General features: G+C 52.7%; 1 protein-coding gene across 5 annotated transcripts in view; it reads left to right on the top strand.

The window, feature by feature from the left end:
* Window positions 1-23,768, top strand: part of Lingo1 (leucine rich repeat and Ig domain containing 1) — a 182,211-nt gene that overhangs the window by 131,574 nt on the left and 26,869 nt on the right. For all 5 annotated transcript variants that reach the window (XM_008766270.4, XM_017595646.3, XM_017595647.3 and 2 more), the window contains one exon: window positions 16,009-16,241. The gene's annotated coding sequence lies outside the window, so the exon portion shown is untranslated. The remainder of the gene's footprint in view (window positions 1-16,008; window positions 16,242-23,768) is intronic.

Below are 23,768 nucleotides of genomic sequence, written 5' to 3'. Positions count from 1 at the left end.
TCTCCTTACCTCTCTGTTCACGACAGATCTGCGTCTATAGGTGGCCATCACATATGTAAAAGTAACAGACATCGAACTGTTCTTATTGTGTTTCACTCTGGCTTAGTCTTGCTGGGGCCCTAAAAGCAACCTCCCCACCAGCACCCCATTTCCTGTCACCTGCCCCCTCCCAAGGCACCGGTAATCCTTGATGGTAACCAGGCCCTGAGTTACCTTGCTTCTAGCTGGAGGCCTGGCAGGTCCTGGGTCAGCCTGTAGCCCAGTGCACTCAAGTTCCCCAAAATGCTGTACCTGCTCATGGAGGACACCCTGAGGGAGGGCAGGAAGCTATGGAAACTTCCAGCAGGGGAGGAAATGCCTGATACCTGAGAGAGGAGCTGAGCAAGAGTTCAAAGGGCTTCTGTGTGAATGGAAAGGCAGAAGGACTGGGTGGCACTCACCTATAAGAGGAAGGTTAGCAAGCAGACTTGATGCGGCGGCTCTGGGAAACTGGAGGGCCACAGGGCAGGAAACAATGGCAGAGCTGCCCTTCGTGCCAACACTGTGACAGCCTGGCTCATACAAGGCCTGGCTTTTCTTCCTAGTGTTGCCTCCAGACTGCCACCTGACTTTAGGGCATGAGTTAAAAGCCCACAAGCCTCATGGGTCATGCCTATGGACTGGTGCCAGCCTGAGGGTTACATGAATATATCCTGCTGTGGTCACTGTTCCAGCCCAGTGCCTTCTCTGAGTGGACAACTCCAGGAAGATGGCTGGGCCTCGGGCTCTGCTTTCATGCCTGGGAGGGAAACAAATGTATAAGCAAGAGGCAAAGCATTCGAGGTCGTGTGTGTGTGTGTGTGTGTGTGTGTGTGTGTGTGTGTGTGTGTGTGTGTACCTTTTGTTCCATTTAATGGTTGTTTTTTTTTTAAGTGAAACATCATCCATATACCATGAAGGCTGCCATTTGACATAGTTTTTAGGATATGCACTAGATTATGAAACCATGGTCACTATCTAAGTCCAGTGTGTTTCTGTCACCCCAAAAGAAACCCTGTCCCTATGAGAACCTCCCTGTTCTCCCCTAGGTTTGTCCCTGGCAACACCTGACCCACTCTGGTTTCAAGCAGGAGTCACCGAACCCCTGGCCCTCGGCATCATTGTTTCGTGTTCCTCTAAGCTGGGCCGTGTCTCTCTGTCCTGTCCATTATCATGACTGCATAATAGTTTACTACGTGTGCCACATTTGTGTATCCAATCAGTCAAGGACATTTGAGTAGTCCTTACTTCAGAGCCATTGCGGATAGTGCTGTCGTGAACACATGTGCCCAGCCTTGTTTTGAGTCTCCTGGACCTGCTCTAAACTGTGGGCTTGCCGGTTCTGCACCATGTTTAGTTTGGATGCATTGGGTATAGGCTCTTGGGCACTGCCACCTCCTGCTGGGTCAGGCCTTGATTACAAGCATCGATGGAGAGGGCTGCGGACTTTGGTGGTCCTAGGGGGCATTCTGGAGGGGGTCCACTGGGACTGAACTTCACTCCCCGGAATGTTTTCTAGGACTTGGGGAGGGAAGAGAGTTTCTGGGGGCAGGATCAAGGGTCACCGGGCCCAGCCTCAGTGCCTCCCTTCCTCCAATGCCTTCTGTCTCACTCTATATCCCCTGTCATGTTTCTAGGAAATAGACAGTGGCTGGAGAGAAAGGGAGACTCAGTGGTCAGCTTCAACCCTTCCTCACATGGCAGCTGGCAGTCTGAGAAGCCAGGGCTGACGTGACTCTAGACTAGTATGCTCCATGTTCCAAGATGACACACAGCATTCTCCTCTCTGCTGGGTGAGAGCTGGGCCGTGCCTGGCCAGGAGCTTCCAGGGCTCCGCAGAGCCAAGGGCAGTGCAGACACCCAGGTTTCTGCTCTGCCACTTAATGGGTAATTATACCCTGACATGCACAGAGGCGAAGAAGGGATTTTCTGTGAAGCAAAATCTCCTGTGAAATATTCAGGCCACGCTGGGCTTTGCCTCCCAGGCAGCCTAGTCACCATCACTTGGCTTGGCCAGGGCTAGAGAGGCCATGTGTACCCAGAGGCAGCATGGGGCTTCTTATTTCCTTCTAAGCAGACAGAGAGGGCCTCAAGGGCCAGTGAGAGCCCAGCTTAGAACTTCAAATGCTCTTTCTGTCTCTCTGTCTCTGTCTCTGTCTCTGTCTCTCTCTCTGTCTCTCTGTCTCTCTGTCTCTCTCTCTCTCTCTCTCTCTCTGTGTGTGTGTGTGTGTGTGTGTGTGTGTGTGTGTGTGTGTTTTGAACATCTAATCATATATGTGTGTCTCCCTGTGTCTGTGTGTTTGGGGTATGTTTTTGAGTGTGTGTATCTGTGCATTTTCCTCTTTCTTGTCTGTATATGTTCAGGTATGACCGAGTATGTAACCCTGATCATGCCGGTTCGTATGTGTCTATCCAGCATGAATGTTTCCCGTATTTGCTTTCAGCTATCTTGGAAGCTTCTCAATGAGCCTGTTTTTCTGACTCTACATGTGGCATTCTCGGGTTCCCTCAAGCAAAGCCTGGCCTGCAGTTGAGTCTGGTCAGGGTTTGTGTGTGGCCTGGAAGTCTTGAAAGCACTCACACCTTCCTGGCTCAGGGGTCGCAGACTACCGCTGGTATGAGGCCTGTCAGTGTCTCTTTAACTGTGATCACAGTTTAGTACTTGATTGAAGGTGTTAATGGTATTTTCTTCTGAGAGTTCCTTAAATTAGGACATGCCTGTCCCTTTGTTGGTGGCCTTGGTACCTTTGCTTCGACCCCTGTAGCCCTAGTCCATAAACCTCCTACATTTGCTCATGGAGCACCCCCTCCCCCACCTGGCTTGTACACCTCACTCACTTCTTCCTTCACACCTTCCAGGCAGGACTAGAATTGTTTTACTCATATGGTAGAAGGCCTCACTGAGGTCTAAACAGGCAGAGGCAGGCCTGACGTTCTGATGAATGGGGGCCGGGGCAGACCCAGCTCTGGGCCCTTGGTAGAAAAGACCTTGCCTGGGAAATGGAGGAGCCAAGCTAAAGGATGCTCCCTTCCCACAACCATCTCTCCTCCCTCCTCCTTCCTCCTTCCTCCTCCCTCCTCCCTCTTCCCTCCTCCTCCTCCCTCCTCCTCCCTCCTGTTCCTCCCTCCTCCTCCACCCTCCTCCACCCTTCTCCTCCCTCCTCCTCCACTCGCCTCCCTCCTCCTCCACCCTCCTCCTCCCTCCTCCCTCCTCTTCCACCCTTCTCCTCCCTCCTCCTCCACCCTCCTCCTCCCTCCCAGTCATAGTGTCCTGGAGAGATGGCCACATCTATCTCTTCCTCTCAAGCAGGCAGGTACCAGGGTGTTGCCGTTCTCATTGATATTTCTTCGTCGTGGCTGTAATTAGCAATTCTGCCTGACTGAGCCTGGTCTGGCAGACAAGAAGAAGAGCTGTGGCTTACGAATGTCAGCTGTTAATGTCACACTGGCACACCAATGGAGGGCTGAAGGAGGGAGAAGAACTGAGGGGCCTGGTCTGAAAAAAGTCAAGCCCCCTTCTCCACTTCATTCTTCCACTCTGTCTGCCAACAGACACATGTGGCCCCTTAACACAGCTTACCTTGGCACCCACCATCCTGCCCATCCCTGGAACATTTACACTGCCCACCCCTATTCTTCCATGTTGGCTTGGCCAAAAGAGCAGCCTCCACAGTTCTGGGCAAGTCCTAGCTGTTCTGTATAGGGTCCCCGTAGCCCCGGAAGACTCCAGCAAGGGCCTCTTGGATTGCTGGAGGTGACAGAATGCCGACTCAACCTGTCCTTAGCACAGGGAAGATGGCCTCCCTTCCAGTGAGCTGGCTTCATTTAGGCATGGCTCCCGTGTGGACATGCATGCTCCCAGATCCTGGTCCATCCACCTCAGGTTTCTGCTCTTCTTCCTACACAGAGAGTGCTTAGTCAGCAACCACCCATCATGGTGCTATTTGCCTCCAGCTACCACTATCCAGATGACTAGCCTTCAGTTCCATGAGCAGAGAGGGCCAAGCCTGACACTACCAGACAGGTTACATGAGTCAGATACTCATGTCTGACTTTGCCTCTTGCTTGCCACTGGCTGTGGCCTATCCAGGACTTGATACCTAGGCCTGTATTAAAACAAAATAGCAGTGCAGGTCAATAGTCTCTTCCCCTCCCCCTATCTCTTCCCCTTCCCCTCTCCCTCTCCTCCCCCTATGTATGCATGTAAAAGCACATGTATGTACATGGATGTAGAGACATATATGTGTCTACACCCATGTGGAATCCAGAGGACAGCATTAGGTATTGTTCCACAGTTCTGTCTACTTCTTTTGAGACAATCTCTCACTGTCCTGAAGCTCCAAAGTAGGCTAGTCTGGCCAGCCATTGAGCTGCCAAGGGTCTGCCTGTCTATGCTACCCCAGCACATAGGATTCCAAGTAACAGCCACCATGCCCAGCTTCCTTTTCATGTATTCTATTGATCCAACTTGGGTCTCAAGCATGCAAGGAAAGCACGTTACTGCCTGAGCCACCTTCGGGCCCAGCTGTGTTGAGAGCTCATTTGTGCCAGGCTCCGTTAGAATCATTTCACAAGCATTTGATATCCCACTCACCAGCTCTGCTTTACAGATGGGGGAAACTGAGGTGCTAAGTCAGATTAGCTGCTGGGGATAGCGAAGATAAGCTGTGGCCCCAAGAAGCAGGCCGTGTGGGTCCCAAGATCTTCCAGGAGCCTCTGCCTGCCTCTGCACCAATTCAATTTGTCTAGGAATATCTGTTTGTGCATGTGGAGCTCCAGGGTAAGAGGTTGCACCCCACCCCCCAACATGGACACAGTCCTGAAGCAGGTACTCACTCAGTCCTCAGTCAGCCACCAGGACGGTGACAACAGAACTCCACATTTCCCAGTGTGTCCACACCCCAGGAGGACATTGTGCAGCTGAGATCCCAGTGCAGAGCTGGGACTTGACCAACACTTGTTAGGTGCTTTGTACTAAAACCTATGTCCATGCCCTCAGGGAACTCATGGCCTATTGGGGACAAAAGCTTGAACAGGGCTGACCAATTGCAGAGGAACTGGCCCAGTGGAGGCTTGGTAGTGCTGACAGGGGAGGGATGGATTGGAGGAAGAAGGCTACCCAGCAATGAAAACATTAGAGCTTAAGGAAAAGCAGGTGTGTTCGGACTGTTGGGAAGGGGACTCCAGGAAGAGGGGACCGTCTATGCAAAGGCTCTGAGAAGGCCTGGTACCCACCACAGGCAAGCCAGAAATGGTCCAGCTTTGCTTCTCACCTTCTCGGCATGGGTAGGTCAGCGTCCATGGGTGGGCAGTTCCCTGGCCTAGGAACTGAGCCAGCCGTAAAAGGATGTGTGGAGACAAGCTGGGACTGCTTTGGACTTAGGAGCCGGATACCATGAGCCAGGCCTGGAGGACAGCTGGGGTCATGGCTGCCTCCACAGCTGTGAGGGACCTTCAGGTCAGAGCATCTGCCATAATGGGCAGAATGGAGGCAAAGGCCAAGCAAACTGGAGTCCCAACAAGGCAGCAAGTATTGAGTACCTCAATCCTTCTATGACGTGTTAAAGTCCTTGGCCAGAGGCAGGGTTTCAGCTCTTAGGGTTAACATAGAATTGGGCTATATGCCACGTAGGGACTTGTGGTGGACAGGCCTGGGGGAGAAGGGTTGATGCAGGGTCACAGAAGAGCACCAGCCTGGCATTGAGCTTGAACAAGCGATGAGGCCTTCCTCTGGAGTCTTGTCTCCCAGCAGTGTCTATAGCTTTGGCTTAGACACCCAGTGGCTAATCTTCTAAATCTTTCCCTCACACCCATGGGGCCATAAAAGCAGTCCTGCCCATGTTCACAGAGCCCAGGCAGGTGCACATATGGGCCCACTGTATGCCAGTTCACGCTCATGCATAAGAAGGTAGGGTGCAGCATGAGTTCTGGAAACATTGGTCCACAGCCATGTGTGGACACAAGAGCCCAGGCATGACCAGCAGCCGGCCCTACAGGGATACCTCTGTCTCTCCCTCCATAGCCAGAGGTGGCAGGGACTTGCTGCTCCTGGGTCTGGCTCTCCCTGGTACCTCACAAGGCTCTCTGAAGTCCCGGAGACAGGCCCAGCCAAGTTACTGGGGACTTCTCAGTGACTGGCACTGTGGAAAGGCATGTGCCTTGAGGGGACAGCTTAGGTTGACAAGACCTTGCCCAGACATCTCTGAGAGACTGCTGGTAAATATACCCTTGTGTGCCTTCTAGATGCCTCCCAGAGCAGCTGTACAAGATCCTATGAGGCACTGTCTAGAAGGAGACATCAAGAAAGCCAGAGGGTCTCATGGCCCACAAACCCCTGACCAGCCACAGTCTCAACCCTCTGTCAACTAGGCCTGGAGTCCCAGCTAGAGGATCTGGGTCTTTCACCTGTTGTCAAGAGCATATTTCAGCTATTAGCGATGGCAGCCAGGGATTTGAGAGGATTTCTCTTTCATTTCTTAGGGCTTTCAATAAGCCTCCTCCCTCCCTGCTCCAACCGCTGGGGCTGCACACACACACACACACACACACACACACACACACACTACACACTCGGGTTGGGGAGTAGGTGGGGATAGATCTGGTTCATTCTTCCAGAAAGGGCTCCTTGGCCTCCCCCATCCTCCCGGCAGACGCACAGTACTGCAGATCCTGGCTGCAGTCTGAGGCCAAGGTTGACCCTCGTCCTGCTGACCCTGTGGTGGGGACCTGAAAATTTCCTCTGACCAGGGCCCCAGCACTAGTGGGTCACTTTTCACACTTACTTATGGCACAGAGGGTGACAGATACTCTCTCACCCCTTGGGCCCTCCCATTTCAGCCTCCTGGGTCTGAGGGACAAGGGTTTGTGACTGTCTCCAGTGAGCCCATAAGTCATGTATGGCCCCAGAGCCATGTAGCAGTGCCCAAAGCACAGAGGAGGACTGCGTGTTGGTGGTGAAGCAGAGACTGGCTGAGATATCTCAGGGAAGGGGATCCCATAGGAGGAAGTAGAGAGGAGGCCGAAGAAGCCACTGCTATTTCAGAAGGGAGCTTGATGTAGGGTTTTGGCTCAGTGAGGAGATGTGGCATGCTAGGAGAGGGTGAGGGGTATTTTTGGCTAGCCCAGCCTGCTTAGCTGGGAGACTGCGTCCAGGGGAGTTCTCTGCTGGAAGACTCACCACCCCCACCCCTCACCCTGGCACAGCCCTCAGGGGACCCAGCCAATCTCTTATTCCTCCTGCCAGGGCATGATGGCGGGTGTCAGCTGTGCTGCCTGTTGAATGAAAGAATGGTGCACTTGGTTTAAGTTAGCTATAAGGGGGTGGGGGGCACAAACTTGGTTCGTCTATACCCACAGCCCCGTGTGGCACCTGCCTTCTCCCAGCATAGGATGTGTGTCCACTTGTGTGATAAAGGGGACACACGTATGTACCCAGGACTGGATCTGTCGGCTTCAAAACCTTACAGCCTGGAGCGGGGGCGCAGACTCTGCAGGACTGGAAGCGTTAGTTATAGACCACGAAGAGGCAGACAGGCCCCTCATTCAACACCACCGAGGAGTAGACACCCTAAGCTGGGGCACGGGCGCCCGACTGCCAGGCAGCTGGTCCTGTGAAGACTCAGTTCCCTACCCTCTTGTCCTGAGGTCCCCAGCCAGCTCCATCCATCTTGCCTGATGACCCACACAGGAAATCTCTTTTCTTACTCCCTGCAGACCAAACAGTCAGGTTGTGCCTTGTTCTCAGAGGCTCCCTGGACAGGAGCCAGACTGGACCTGGCAGGTGCAGCTGAGGAGGGGAACGGGAGTTGTGGAGCCATGCTGTCCCCCTTCTACTGTGACCTTATTCATGATAAGCACTGTGAGCCTTGGAAACCTTCAGGCTAGTGCAGCCTATGAGCATGTCCTGATCACTAGGGCAAGGTTGAAAGGCGTGAATGTGTCTGTCATCCCATCCTGCTTGGCCCACCTCCATACCTTACCTCAGGCCATGCACAGGACTGGGCAGTGGGTGGGCATGTGGCTGGGCCATTGTTAAAAGCAGGAAGTGCTCAGAAAGGCAGGGGCAGAACTGGACTGTCTGACATGAAAGGACCCCATGACCCTCCCATTGTGCAGCCGTGGGCCAGACAAAGAGCCCAGGGCCTGTGGAGGCAGAAGGCTGGCATGTATGTGCCTTGCATATTGTATTGAGGACATTACTGTTCCGTATGGTAGCCCAGCCAAGGAAGTGGACAGTGACCAGACTGGATCGTATTTGGAGCCTCAGATGGTACAGTAGGCACTGTTATCCCCATTTCATGCACAAAACCTGAGACCCAAAGTGTCTTGCCTTGGAGTGTGTGCGGCACCTCCACAGTGGATGGGGGACCAGCTAGAGTTGAATTCCTGCCCAAGGAGGCTCTATTTGCTGCTTTGGGCTAAGAGAAGCCAATGTTTTCCAGACGTTCCTCATTCCCTGTTAGTTTCCTAATGTCCAAGAACTTCTGGAAGTCTGACCACAGAGTCTCATGCTTAAATTTCATCCTACCGCTCTCAGGAAACCTTGTCAGCCCAGAGGCTTGCTGGCCTCTCCTCTATGGCTCTGCTTTCTCAGTGCTAGCCATCTTGGGGATTAAACCAACCCCTAGAGCCTGGAACACCCCTGAAGGCCCTTTTCAGCCTTCTACCCAGACCTGTTTAACCCACCCCCCCATCTCAATCCTTTCACACACCTCCCATCTCACTTCCTGGAGGCAGGCTGAAGGCTTCTGTTTCCTCCCTGCCCATGGCTAATTGCCATTGCCTACCCTATCTCCTACAATGCCCAGCCCCTTGGGGAGGAGGAGAACAGGAAGTTGATTCCAGCTGCCCCGCAGTCTCTCCCCGCTGCCGCTGCCTGTCCTGGGAGCACCTGTGCATCAGGAGGTGACTTCCCTATACTTGTTCATGCTAGCCCTCAAGCCCCGCCCCTGGAGAACTGAGGGCACACCCAGTTCCTGAAGGCCACTCGCTCCCTTCCTCCTAAGTTAGAGATGGCACTGTAGATTGGGCACTCAGAGGCCCGTCCGTGCCTAGCTTGGTTTGCCTTCCCTGCAATAAATTCCAAAATGGCTCTTCGACCAAAACTGGCTAGCCTCGGATGAAGGTGATCCGGAGACAATCTGTTTTTCCAAAAGTAATTCATACTAAGTAGTATATGACTGCTAGAGTTTTTCAGACTATGGCACTCGTACATGAAGGAAGAGTGTCGCCACAGTGGTGTCATGGACTGCCACTGCTCAGTTCTTACCGTGTCAAGCACTGTTCTAACACTGTGCATATATTAAATCATTTAATTAATCCATCAACTCAGATGGATTTCTAATGAGTAAGAAGGGAGAATGTTGAGAGAAAGGGGAGTGAAGCGGGAGGTGGGGAGGTGGGAAGCAAGTCTCTCCCTCCTCTCCTTCCATTCCCACTTGACACTGAAGAGAAAAACCCCTCTGTGAGCACTTCCAGCCACAGCAGACATTAGCAAGGGAAATGTTGCTGCTTGGGGCTCACAGTCCTCTGTGGGAGGGTGGGGTTCAGGTGAGACTCCACCCCAGTGCCTCAGGGTGCCTTGGAAATCTGGGTGTTGAGGTCATCACACAGGCCTACTGAGGAATCAGAGGCACTGGATTCCTCCTAGGCCCGGGGTCCGTGGAGCATCCTCCAGGGCTTGACTCTCAGCCTCAAATGGAGCTGACACAGGAATCCTATGTTGCAATGGGAAGGCCCATTCTTGCTCCTCAGAAAAGAGCTTGCTCCTGAATAGCCCCAGTTGGGGTTGGGAAGGCCCAATTCTTCAGGACTTTCCCTCCCCACCACTCCTCACCCCTCTTTGGCCAGGTTGCTGGGCCCCCTCCGCCTTCCACCAACCTGTCTCCATCTCCAAGCCCTCCTCTGGAGGAGACTGGGCATCTGCTGCTAGGCTGCCCACAGCCTTTCCCAGCCACCAGCTCTCAAGGTCAGGCTCGCCTGGGTATCCAATAACTGATCTAAGAAACTGCCATTAGAAATCTCCCAACCTCGGCCAGCTTTTCCCATTTGCCCGGCACTCCATATTACAACCTACCCTGTCACAGCCTACCCTGTCACAGCCTACCCTGTCACAGCCTACCCTGTCTAGCTTACCCTAGCTCAGCATCAGGACCCTGGAGCCTCTGGACTCAGGCAGGGGTGGCACCATTCTGAACTGACCCCAACCTATCTGAACTGCTGTGTGTTATGAGACAAACTCTGTCCTCTCTGAACCCCTGTGTCCACACCTAGGATGGTGTCTGGTCCTATGACTTTGATGTCAAAGTGACAAGGAGAAAGGACAGACACTCAGGTGAGGGTCCCTGAGGAGACCTGCTTCGGGGGGTGGGGAGGTCCTCAGGTGGGAAAGTTCTGTCTTGGGACTATTGCAAAACAAGTTCAAGCACATTTTTCAGAAAAGGTGGCGTTAAGGCATCTGAACCAGACTCTTAAGAAGGAGGGGCCTCCTTGACATGGGGCCTGGGTCAGGCTGGCCTCCAGAGTGAGAGGGGAAAGGGAAAGGAGGTGGAGCATGGACAGCTCTGAGAAGTGACGGGTCTCCCCTGCACATCTGACCACAGCAAGCCCATACCCATACCTGGCGATCTCAACTGTCCCCTCAGGGATTCGCCAGGCCTGACAGACTAGTCCCCCACCCTACCCCTGCTCAAGCCTACATCCTCTAAGAATGTCTTCTGTCCTGTCCTTGTAGCCTTTGTACCTGCTGTTCTCTAAGCTGTCTCCATGTCCATAGTCCCATGCGATCCCATGATCCCATGACACCAACCCAACCTAGAGTTGCTACGAAGTGACCTGTGTGCTAAAGCCCACTGTCTATCACAGCAGAGTAAAGCCTAGCTGGATGTCTCTGCTGCCAGCCCAGCTGACTACTTCTTCAGAGGCTCCAGTCTATCTACACGATTTTGTAGGCTGCCAAGTTGTGCCTCTCTGGCCTTGCTCTGCCAGGGAACATGCCTGTGTTTCTGGCCAGCACTGAATCTGCTTTGCCTGATGGACCCGAGGTGAAGAGCAAATTCAGGCTCAGCTGGTGTTTGTTGAGTGAACCAACTCTTTAGGCCTCTGTTTCTGGATCTGTACATTGAGGGAGAACTCTACAAGTGCTGGGCCCCAGCCGCAGCAGGTGAGAGGGAGGCTACACCCAGCTCAAAGTGAGGAGAGGGAGAACTGGACTCCAGGGTGTGCCCAGCTGAGGCATAGGCAGTAGAACAGGGCAGGGCCTTCCCCTTAAAGCCTTCTATGATGGCCTGGGCCATTTGTGTGCCAGGACTGAGGTGACCAGAGTAAGGTGGGACTCCTAAGGCCCCTTCCCTTCCACCTCCCAGGAAGCAGATGGGCCAAGCTTGGGCGGGCGGTAGATACAGGCCTGGCATTTGTGTATGTGTGTGGTTTTTTAAAAAATCTGACACATTTTTGTCACGTCTTGGTTCATCAGAACAGTAAAGGAGGCGGGAGTGTGAAGAATGTTTTAACTCTCAACTTTGTAAGAGTTCCAGGTTCTCCAGGGCTCCTCCCCCTCCACCAGCCTCCCCCTCCCCATGGAGCCTCCAAGCCCATCTGTTCCTCAGTCCCTGCTCCCTGCCCCCATCTACCCATCCATCCCTCTTTCAGCAGAGAGGAGACATAATTGGAGGCAGCGGCTTGGGACCGTGAGAAGGGCTACTAGGCAGGGAGACAACAGCTTTTGCTTTGTGGTCCTGCTAGAGCCAGGCTTGCTGTATGACCTTGTGTCGTTTCTACACATGGTGCCCCATTTATGTGTTCCTGTCAGGTCTGGTCCACCACCTGTGGGGTTCTCTGGCTCTCACATGCATAGAAATGTCTGCTAGAAGGGCTAGAAACAAGAAAGATAAAAGTAGAATTCATGCAGAAAGTTCAGGGTTTATGGGCGGAATGGAAGGAAACTGATCAGTCTTTGCTCCTCCTCCCTCCTCCTCCTCCTCCTCACCACCATCATCACCATCACCATCACCACCACCACCACCACCACCACCATCATCACCATCATCATCACCATCACCACCACCACCACCACCACCACCACCACCACCACCATCATCATCATCATCACCATCACCACCACCACCACCACCACCACCACCACCACCATCATCATCATCATCATCATCATCATCATCATCTCAGCAGCCGCCTGCCACATTCACCCAAGAGAGAAGATGGCCCAGGGCTAACTGACATCTGAGGTCAAGTGAGGAGGAGATGGGAAGTACTGGGAACCCAAGAACTTCTTCTGTTCTTCTTGGTACCAAAGGGCCCCAGAAAAGGATGCAGAATGAGTGCTGATCCCTAGAAAACTGCTCCTTAACCACCAGCCCTGCAGTCCCCAACCCTGGCACCAGCTTCCGCTACATTAGTCATGGAAATGCCAGCTGGCCTAGAAAAGCAGAGTTGTCTACAAGGCAGGCTGGCAGGCACTACCCTGGTGGGCACGAGAGGTTTGTGATTGAGGAGGGGCAGTGCCCTAGGGCAGCTCAACTAAGGCTTCTTCATTCCATGGCTTAGAGGTCGGGGCTCTGGCACCCTCACCATTGCTTGGCAGAGAGGCCTTGGTGCCATTGCCGAGAACAAGAAAAACAGCACCTAGCTCCACTTTTGTTCCCTACGCCCTCCCATACCTCATGGGGAACTCCCAAGTCTAGCGTTTATGTCATACAGCAAGGGCAGAGGGGCAGGAGACAGGTGAGGCCCGCCTTAGAAAATACCAGCTCACTGCTGCCCAGAGAGCTCCTGGGTTTTATGCCGGCCCCTGCATGGGCCGCCAAAGGACGGCTGACGAGTCCAACATGCCCCTTATGGCAGCCCCAGTCAGTCCCAGGGCCGGCTGAGTCAATGCGCCCTGCTCGAATCTCACCATATGGGCGCTGGGCGTCTGCAGGGGGTGGAGCTGGAGTTGCCATGAGAACCCGCACGTTGGCATTTCCTCTTTTGGGAGGCTGAACCATGTTCTGCAGGCAGTGTAGGCTTCTGAATCCCAATTCTCTGTGTTTTTAGGAAGGGAAAAAGGGCAGGGGAAGGGGGTGGAAGAAGGCGAGGAGAGAGAGTGGCGGAGTCAGACAGCTCTGAGGGAGCAGCTGTCTGTCTGTGGCTGTCGAGGATGGATCAGGGGCACTCTGCACCTGGGCTCAGCCTAGGGGCAAAGCTGGGTCTAGGCTCCTTTCCGATCACTAGTTCTGGCCTTAAGTAATTTTTTCCCTTAAATTGCATGGCCTTGCCCCATTCCTGGCATCTCCATCAAATCCCTTGGAGCTTTTCTGAGGTCTGTACTCTCTCATATCTGTCCTCGGCTGCTCAGAGCAGTGGAAAGTGGTATAGGGAACATCTAAAAGCAGAACATAAAGGCCTCGCTGTATAAACCCTTCTCTGCAGTGGGCTAATAGCGCCGACTGGGGGGCTTCCCGTGTACCTAGGGAGAGGCCAGCATAGTGCTTTAGATAATAGTTCAAGACATGACTCCAACAGCAGATGACTTAGAGATACCCCCGACCCTGGAAGGAATGCCCACCTGGGATGGTGTGCTATGGGAGCTGATGTGACTAAGTCCTGGCGGGGGGGGGGGGGAATACCTGGGCAGGGGGAAGAGTCAGGGGACCAACAAATAGGAGACTTGTAGCAGAGGAGACAGTGAGATCCCATTCCTCCAGGCACGAGGCAAGTCATGCCACACTGATGCTCTGTCTCTCTAGGGGCCAGGGAAGAGTCCATGAGATGGAAGGGTGCCCAGGAGAGGGACATCTGGCTTTCTTTCCATGAAACTGTGGGGTAGAGAGGTGGGACACCACAACCCTGGTCCTGCCTCCAGTAATAGCAGAGCCTGGATGTGGAGTCCTACTGTGTGCCAAAATCTCACTTAGTTCCTGAAGTAACCAGAAGGAATGGCAGTATTTGACCCCTGAAAGGACTGAGGCACAGAAAAGACTTATAACTTATCAAGGTCACCCTAGTAGAGGGAGTAGCACTTCCAGGGTGTCCAACCTCTAACCTCTGACCTTCAGGCCTCACCATCTCCAGCAGGCCACTGTGAAGGCTGAAAGGAGGTGAGGAGAGGCAGAGGTCTGCCTAGGGACACTGACCACTTCCTGCCTGGGTTAACTACTAACGCCCAGCTTGGAAAGGCCATGTTCCTGGCCTCACATGGATTTGGAATGGGTCCTATCTTTACTGAGTACCCACTCCAGTTCCCACAGCATGTTGGTAAACTTTTTTTAGCCTCCATTTCTTCATCTGGAAAGTGGGGACCACCGTGGCATTGTCCAGCCAAACTAGATGACTAAACCCCTACGAGTTCCAACAACACCAGCTCCTTTCTCAGCCTGTTCCATGGGTTAGCTGCTCCTTGTCAGTCAGGACTCCAGACTGATGGCTAGCCACCATTTTAACATGTACATCCACAGTTGTCATGGCAGCAGGAAGAAGCATGGCCAGCTTCTCTTGTGATTTGTGTAACTTCCACTGAAGTTCCATTGTTCTAAACATGTCATGAGCCATGCATAACTCTGAAGGGGACAAGGAAGTACAACCCTTCACCACATGCTTAAAGGAAAAAAAATCACCCACAGAACTGGTAAACATCCCTTCATAATGGCCTCAGGCACCTGCCACACAGGGATGCTATGAGCATTGAGTGAACTAAAGGGGACACACACAATGTACCTAGTGAATATGAGCTCCCCTCCCCTGGGCCCTGAACTCTAAGGGGACCCACCTCCTTTCTCTTTCCTGGCCATGTCCCTTAGATAAATTACCAGGCCTGACAATCCCTATCACAGAGATAAAGACCTTTGCTTTGGATGGAGACAGATGGCAACTTCCCCAGGGCATGGTACGATGGCAGCTGGGGCAGGAAGAGCAGACAGGTGCCTCACTCTGCAGAGCCCCTTTTCCAGCCCAGAACCTCTTTTTAACAAATGGAAGAAAAGCCCCAGCAGATCCTGGTAATACCTTAACTCTATTAAGGACTTCATAAGACCCAGATCAAATTACATCACCTGCAATCGAACAGTAAATTCGATTCCATTCAACAAATGTTCCATTCAACACCACGAGGGCCTAGGGGCTCTGGGTATCCCACTTGGCTGGGGACCTGACTCTCAATTCACAGAAAGGTGCCACTCTCCCTGGCATAGGCGTGCTCTAGAGTTTAAGATCAGAGGGTACGTAAGTCCCGGTGGACCTTGAGCAACTCCTCTTTGGGTTTCGGTCCCCCCCCCCAATTCAGAGATCAGCCCAGTCCCCATCCCCACCTCTGACCTTACTGTTCTGAGGGCACTTCTAAAACTGAGGAGACCATGGTGGGAGTGAAGGCCTTCCCCTCCTTTTGACCTTTCCCCACTAGCCAGGCCCTGAATGCTAGACCGGACTCTGCCCTGCGGGCGCTCAGTCATGGAAGGACAGAAGGCTGAACATCTGTGACAGATGAGAGGCAGACATCACCCAGAGGATATGTTGACATGGGGGAAAAGATTTACTTGTTCTACACACACACACACACACACACACGCACACGCACACGCACACGCACACGCACGCGCACACACACACACACACACACACACACACACACACACACACCACATGTCTCTTCCAGCTGCAGCCACAGGCAATAGATGGTGGGTTTGTTTGAGAAGACGAAATAGCTGTCAGCCGCAGTCTCTCAGTGTAGTTCTGGAAGCCCAGAGAGGCTCTTGAGTCTCCGGGGATGCTGGAACGAGACCCCCTTCTGCCTAATGAGTCCCTCTCAGCAGTGGTGGTAGTGCTAACTCCTTCTGGCACTTTGCGTTGATGAAGCACTGTGTGTCTGCCTTCCTATTTGATCTATACTGTGGCCCTGTGAGGGATGCTTCTGTCCCATAATTCAGAGAAGGCAAAAGATTTGCCTCAAGTCAATGAGTCACAACTTTCCCTCATGCTGGTCTATTTGTGCCTGTCTTTCAGGAGTCACGTGAGCCTCCCTCTGGGATCTGGCATGAAGGAGAAATGGATTCTGGATTTTCTGCTCTGGCTTCCCCTGACTTCTCCAGAATTTAAGACATATCCTGAGACATCTCTTGCTCAACCTCGGCCCAGAATCCCTGAGGATCGATCCAGAAACCCAACAACCTCAAAACCTAAAAACATCAAGACCCTTTCCCTGGACACGGACTGGGCAGAAGTAGCCAGTTCATCAGGTAAAGTGGTCAGCATGGCACTGGCCAGGCCGGTACCACCCTCTTTCGCTTGGGGGAATTCTGCTGATCGAGCAAAGCTTGGGCGAGCTTGCTCACCATTTGAAACTGTTCGCATTGTGTGATCTCAAAAATCTTGAGTGGGAGATGGCTCACCCGTCAGGTCTTTTGCCTGTTAGTACCAACCATGAACAAAAGAGATCCTGGGTCAAGATGGTGCCAATACCAACCATGGCTTTATACACATTTGAGGTTTGGTAATTTGACCTTCAGAAGGATCCAGACCGTGTTTTCTAGATCTGGCTGTCCATAGTTCTGGGCACGGCCCAGACCCTGCAACCATCAGATTCCCTTAGCCTCTCAGCAACACTAGCACCTGCCATTTTTAGATCAGTTGGGTTTCATTAGCTTGGTTAGCTCTTTCAATACCAGCCTGCAAATTAGTGGAGGGAAGGTGTTAACTGCCTCCTAGGTTCCCATGCAGCTTTCTGAGCACTGTTCATTCAGCCTCTGTCACTCATTCACTTACACAGAGCATGCTGATTGAGTGTCACGCCCTGGGACGCAGGAGTGCCAGAGGCAGAACTTGCGGTTACATTACCATAAACAGAGAACTCACTCTTCCTCCAGCCTATTCCATAAACATGACCTCTGTTGCAGTGGAGAGATAGCTCTATGGACAAAGTTCTTTCCGTGCAAGTGTGAGGGAGAGAGTCCAGGTCCTCAGAAACCATGAGAACACCACAATCCCTGCCCAGGATACAGGAGGCTTAGTTAGATCCAGAATTGGCTGGTGAGACATATGGGTGACCTCTGGATTCAACTGAAAGACTCTTTGCCTCAAATAAGGCAGAGAGAAATCAAGGAAGATCCTTGATATCAACCTCGGGCCTCTGTATGTACACATACTACATGCACTTATGCAGAAAAAGCATTGCTTTTGTGTATGATTGTACATGCATGAGTAGAGCTACCATAGCTGTCTTTCCAGTGAAGGTAGTCTTTTTTCTGCACCATGTGTCTGATCCGGACCTGTGAAGCCACCTTTGAGGCTAAATACACTCTAGATCCAGCCCAGGAAACTCTGGCTCAGCAGAGGCTCAGGGGTGGCTGAGGACAGCCATCAGAGTCAAACCTGTACACTCCAGCCTGCCCATCACCTCCCCTCCCCCATCCTCATCCCATCCTCTGTGCCATCCACACATGGCTTCTCTCCTCTCCTGTGACAACCCTTCAGACTGCTTTTACTCTCTCCTCATCCAGAGACTACCTCATCTTTGACCTGGCCTCTCCCTAGACAACTTCTATCTGTCCTTTTCTCACCCTTCAACTGACTTCCAGATCAGGAGGAAACTGGAATTCAGGACAAGGATTCTGCCAGGATTGGATCTAGACCTGGCCTCTGGACTCCAATAGGATGACTCACAGCTCAGCCCAGACAAAACCTGCAGGGTCCAGGTTGCCCCCTGCTGGATGCCCAGAGTTGCCATGGCGACCCTCTGCCAGTCTTCCCAGCGTGGAGACAATCAAAAAATAACAGCAAGGGCTCCTTTATTCTGTGTCCCACCTGGGAGCCATTTAAGCCTCCCAATTCCTTTTGACACATAATATTTTTTTCTTGCTCTTAAGATTATCTTGAAATCCCCCCTCATTTTTAGGCTCCATGGCATAGTCTCCAAGAGCCTTTGATCTTAAACACACACATACACACACAGGTGCACATGCTGTGCACCTGTTTACACACCACTCCGGAGACAGCAAATTGGCCTCCTGATGCTTCAACAGCAGAGCTACAGCGAAGGCATGGCCCCTTCTCTTCATCTGCACACCACTTTGCAGCTTGCAAGGCCCTCCCACGCCTGGAGTAATGTAGGTCCATATGTGTAACCCCACCTCTATAGTTTCTTATGAGGAGATGGGGTCACCTTGTGGCTGGGCATGGCTGCATCTAAGCCTTTTATTCCCTCCTGTTCTGTTCTCCCATCGCTTCCTGTGTGAGCCATGACAGTCGGAATAGGGAGTGAATGCCTCTCTCTTGCCCTCCCTGTTTGCCTCTCCAGGAACAGTGTTGGGAGCTACTTAGAGGACCACACAAAGCTCTTACAACCCTCCTGGTTGCCTTGGTTCCTGACCTTTCCTTTGGAGTCTTCCCGACCCATGCTCTTGGCATCAGCAGGCCAAGCAGTTAGCCACTGCCTGTCCCCAGCTTGCTCTGTATCCAACCACTCCATGTCCTTCAGTTCTTCCTTGCTATGCCATCCTTTTTGTTCCCTCAAGCCTCTCCTCCAGACATGTCTTCCACAGACTCCTGTCATGCCAAAGAATAGCACTGACACTGAACACGGGCATCGCCACATAGCCTGTTTGTTTTGGATCCGTGAGCAATTTCCTATGCCACATGTTGACCAAAAGCATTCCCACTGTGTGGTTAAAACTCTTAGACATTGGGCATCCAAGGAGGATTCTGAGTCTTCAGAAGAATCAGAATTCTCTCCCTGTAACTCCCATAGCTGCCCCAAGTGAAGGGAACTCCTCAGATGGGTCTTGAAGGCACTTCCCTAACCTGTGTGTGTATGGTTTTTGTTTTCTTCCAGTGCAGGGGACTGAACTCAGGGCTTTGCCTATGCTAGTCAAGTTCTCTGTCATCAAGGCACTTTGGGCTTGGGTTGTGCAAGTTAAGGTCTACCACAAGGCTGGTGAAATAGCTCAATCTGCAAAGTGCTTGCAAGGACCAAAACTCATGTTACAAAATCTGTCCTGGAAGTACGTTCACATTCCCAAAGCAAGAGAGGCAGAGACAGGCAGCTCCCTGGGCCAGCCATACCAGTTGACTCAGGGACCAATGAGAACCCCTGTCTCAAACTACAAGGTAGACAATAGCTAAGGAACAATACCCGAGGCTGACTCCTGACTGCCACATGCACATGTATACACCCATGCACACACAGCACAAAGAGGGTGCAAAGGAGGAGAGACTGCATCTCTGTGGGGATTTGAAAGCAGTGCAGGATCCTGGGGACATTGGTAAGGATAACAGGTTTAAGTCCCAGGCCTGGTCTCTGCTGTCCTTCTCCTCAGATCCTCTGTTTAGCAGGGGAATTGGAAGCACACTAGGAGTGCAGGGGAGTGGGGCCCTGCCTTAGAGCTCTGATCCTGCAGAATTAGGTGAAGTGGGTAACCCCTGGGAAGGGCATAGGCAAGCCAACATGGTATTCTTGGCTCAAGCCTACTTTACTTGTTCCCTGAGACTCAATGTACCCAGGCTCCTCCTTGCACAGTCGGTCACTGAAGCTAAAGGGCACGGCCAGAGGCTGAGAGAGACTTGGCCTTCTGTGCATGACCATCCTCTGGCCATGGATCCGGTAACTCATGCTACAGCCATCAATCTATATGGGAATATGGCCCAGCCCTAGTGTATGACTATAGAAAACCGTGGGGTGAAGTCTCAGGGACAGGGGGAGGGACGTCTTTCAGAAGGGCCATGTGCCCACCTGAGCCTTGTTTTCCTCTCTGCAAAGTGTTACCAACAACGTGTTGGACTCAGAACCCTGTGTACTCCCATCAGCCACTGTGCCTGGCACACAGTAAGCATTCCTTCAATACTAGCTAAGATAGACTCAATGGCTACTGTACCTAAGTGATCTTGGGGCTCAGCCTCCTCATCTGTAAAATGGGATTGATGCCAAGCCCCTCCCCTTCTACCGCCATTTCTTCCCCAGAACAGAAGCCCAGGAGAGGGAGGCAAACACATAGATACCTTCCTGTCTGTCTGTCAATCCATCTGCAATGGTGGCGTCAGTTTTCATAGAGGAGGGGAATCTGCAAAGTAGTCAAAAAAATATTTCCTCTGTGACTCCAGAAGCCCAGCTGTTCTCTTTCAAGAAAAGTGCTGAGGGCTGAAAATACAGGAACAATCATAGAGAGACAGGAAAGTGGGGTGGGGGAGGGAAAAGAAAAGTGAAGGGCACAGGGTGGGGCAGCATGGAGTGCAAGGTTTAGCCAGGGCCTTTCCTGGGCCACCTGGAACAGCATTCAGCAAGGCAGCCATTTTTCCCAGAGGCTTCTGAGATCCACCACTCACCAGCGTGCTTGCCCTGTGGGACCTGGGCTCAAAGGCAACACTAGTGGAGGAAGACACACGTAGCTGCTGGACTGGCATTGTTCTATTTATGAGTCATCCTACCCCACCTGAAGAGAAGTCCTGTGGAGAATGTTCAGGCTTACTCAGCCCCAAGACCACTCAGGACTATTGTGGTTGCTCCATGGGCCTTGTTCAGACGTGGCTTCCCCACCCTTTCTCTTCTCTACCTGCTCTTCTCATTTCTTCAGATGCCTATGTTCCTGTCTGCAGGCTGGGTCCTGTCCCTCCCTCTGCCTCCTCTAGAAAAGCCTTTAGATTCCTCCCTGCAAGACTGCCTCTCCTTTTTGTGGCTCTCGTCACTGTCTGCCTCCTGTCTGATCCTCCCATAAGCAGGGTTACCCCTGTTCTGACCCGTGCTCCCACAGACAAACCTGAGTGTCCTGGGTTCTGAATCCTGGTGCCATCTGGTCAGGTCTGGCACAGGCAAGGCCTGGATCAAGAGCTTGGGAGTTGGTGTTCTTACCTGGATGGACCTCCTTACCCTGCCCACCTCTGGACCCCCACTAGCATAGTCACTGGGGAGACTGGCCTCCCAACGCCATGTCAGTAACACAGGTGGTTAGCCCACATGGGAGCTGGTCCATGCTTTCTTCAAGAGATGAGTACCCTGACTGCCACCGACCTCTCAGTGGCCTTGAGTGACTTTCCTGCCTCCCCTGGCCTTCAGTTCCTCATCTCTGCTCTAAGTGTGCCAGCACGGGATTCCTGGAGCAGTAGGAAGTATGAAAAAGCACCCGAGGGCACAGAATAAAGACCTGGCAGTGCCCCTAGGGTCCCAGGGTCCCTCTGGCCTCATGTAGAAGAACCCACCCTTCCCTGGCCATCTTCTGACCATGCTCAACCATGAAACTCTACTAGTCTTTCTGTACAGACAAAGCAACCTCTGGAGTTTAGAGGAGGAAGTTACTCCTGTGCTGACCTTTATCAGAGAGACATCTGGGTTTGCTGGAAGTGACGTGGGCTGATGGCCTCTGAGCTGACTATCCCTGGAGTCAGTTCTGCCCAGTTCTGCCCAGTTCTGCCCATCCCCTACTGCCCACAGAATGTGACCTGCATTTGTTGTATATAGAAGAAAGAGCAGCTAAAGTCTCCAGCTTCGTTCTAAGCCACAGCTAGGTCCCTTGACCATTTTCCCCTTCCCCACCCTTACCCCCCCCCCCATTTAGCTCTCTTGGTTGCCATGACAGCAGAATCCTGGGAAGTAGGACTCCTTGGAGGGACAGAAACAGAGTGAGACCATGTGTGTGTTAGTGTATTTGGCCAGGTGGGTGTCCCCATGACGCTGTGGGGTTGGACTGGGGGCTGTGTGTTTGGGTGAGGTCTTTTCCAGGTCACATGCCTGGCTCTTGCATGTTTCATGGACACACGTCTAGAGCACAAGCAGAGACAATCAGACTCTTGCTTATTCACTACTCTGTTGATAGGGCTGGAAGGTGACAGGGTTGGAAGGAGTCGGGTGCCTGTCCCCTTGCTGCCTCATCAGGCTCATGCAAATGTTCCTCTGTTCCCTTGCCATGGGAAGCAGGCAGGCAAAATAAGCATATGGGGAAACTGAGGTCTTCCCATGTACCTGCTCTTTCAAGTTGGGGCTGTTCTCAGGCCTCCTGGGTCCTCAGATAGTAGTGTATCTGAGGGAGCATTTGGTGTGTTGCAGCCCCGGGCTTCCTCAGTCCCCTGCCCTAGTAAGAATGGTCCATGTCCACTGCAAGAGGAGCGCAGCAGCGAGGCCCCTACTCACTCATCCATCCTCAGAACTACACGTTGGCTAAGAAGAGTCTCTGAACTCCTCTAAGGTAGGTCTGGAGCCAGCTCTCCAGGAAGGCTGGTGAGACCCTTGAGATGCCGAGAGGAAGGCCCCCAGCGAGGGTCTTCGGAGGCGGCAGCAGCCATGCACTTGTCTGGGACTAGCAGGCATGAAGGACACATATAGGAACCCAATATGTCTGTCTGCTTGCCCTGCTTCAGACATGAGCTGGTATTTACCTCTAGCCCATTCTACCGCCAACTCACCGAGGTGAAAATGCCACAGCCAAATTGAAGTGTGAAGTTGGCTGCTGCTGGAATGAGTGGCCTTGAGGTTGGATGACTCTAGGGAGAGTGATAAGTGAGCCCTCAGCCCATCCTACCCATCCCACTGTATGACGGGGACCTTTTGACCCCAGTTTCCTGGTAGCAAGCCTGCAGCCAGGACCTCTTACTCCAGACCCCCTCTGCCCCCTGAGTCGTCTGAGGCAGCCTCCCTGCCCTGGTCTGGGTAGAAGGATTACGGCTCTTAGATTGTGTACATGGGAGGAAGGGAGTCTGGATGTGTGGGGCAGGGGGTGGGGCGCGATGCAGTCTGAGTCACTGGAACTTCCTGAGGGCATACCAGGCCTGTCTCCCCACTTGCCTGCTGAGCCACCACAACGGGCACAGGTATTTCTGGCTGGTTTCACACCTCAGCAGGTGGTGTGAACACACTGCCTCAGTGTGCACACCCATGTTTAAATTTGAGACTGCAGAGAGCCTTCCTGGGGTCTGAAATCTCAGGCTGCCATCTGATCTATTATTCCATGTGCTCCCACCCAGGGAGCCCCTGTGCCCAACTCAAACTTCCAGGACAGTCGCCAGGGTCAGGGCTTGCTATGGGTCCTAGTTTCACCAAGGTCACCTTCTCTCTCTCAGTGAAGTGGATACTGCCCATCCTCTGCGGGGCAACCTCTTCCCATGGTTTCAAAGTGACCAGTAAGAACCTAGCTAGGAGCATGGCATGCTGATACACACACCTTTAATCCCAACACTCAGGAGACAGAGGCAGACAGATCTCTGAGTTTGAGGCTAGCCTCTTCTACAGTGTGAGTTCCAGGACAGCCAAGGGTAGCTACAAAAAGAAAATCAGTCTCAAGCAAACCAAAACTGAATAAACAAATAAAAGGGCCTGGCAAGGGCTCAGCCTGCCCCTGTGCCTGCTCTGGGGCCCACTTCCCCCCTCCAGAAATGACAAGTTCCTTTTTCAGTGGCAGAAATGGCACATGTGGAGGGGGTAGGGACAGAAAGAGGAAGAAGATGCTTACGTTTGCCCCAGGAATCCCCGTATCAGGGCATCCTCCCTCACCCACCTGCCCTGGGTCAAGCAAGCAGAGAGAGCTGGACCAAGGGCACTGTCTGTGGTTGTGGCGGCTCTCTTCTGCCCAGAAGGCAAACCCTGCAGAGGAGATTAGGAACTTTTGCCCATGGCTGATGGGTCTTGAAGAACAGATAGAGATGTAGAAAGGTCTATGGCTGACCTACGCTGACTCAAATGACAAGCACTGCATTTCGCCCTGACGCATGGCACGCAGGTGTACAACACAACACAGGTATATCCCCCCAAACATCCCCAAACTAGATATCCACAGAGCAGCCCACCC

The sequence above is a fragment of the Rattus norvegicus genome, chromosome 8 (assembly GCF_036323735.1).
Source record: "Rattus norvegicus strain BN/NHsdMcwi chromosome 8, GRCr8, whole genome shotgun sequence".
NCBI lineage: Eukaryota > Metazoa > Chordata > Mammalia > Rodentia > Muridae > Rattus > Rattus norvegicus.
This window is presented reverse-complemented; position numbering and strand designations above follow the sequence as displayed.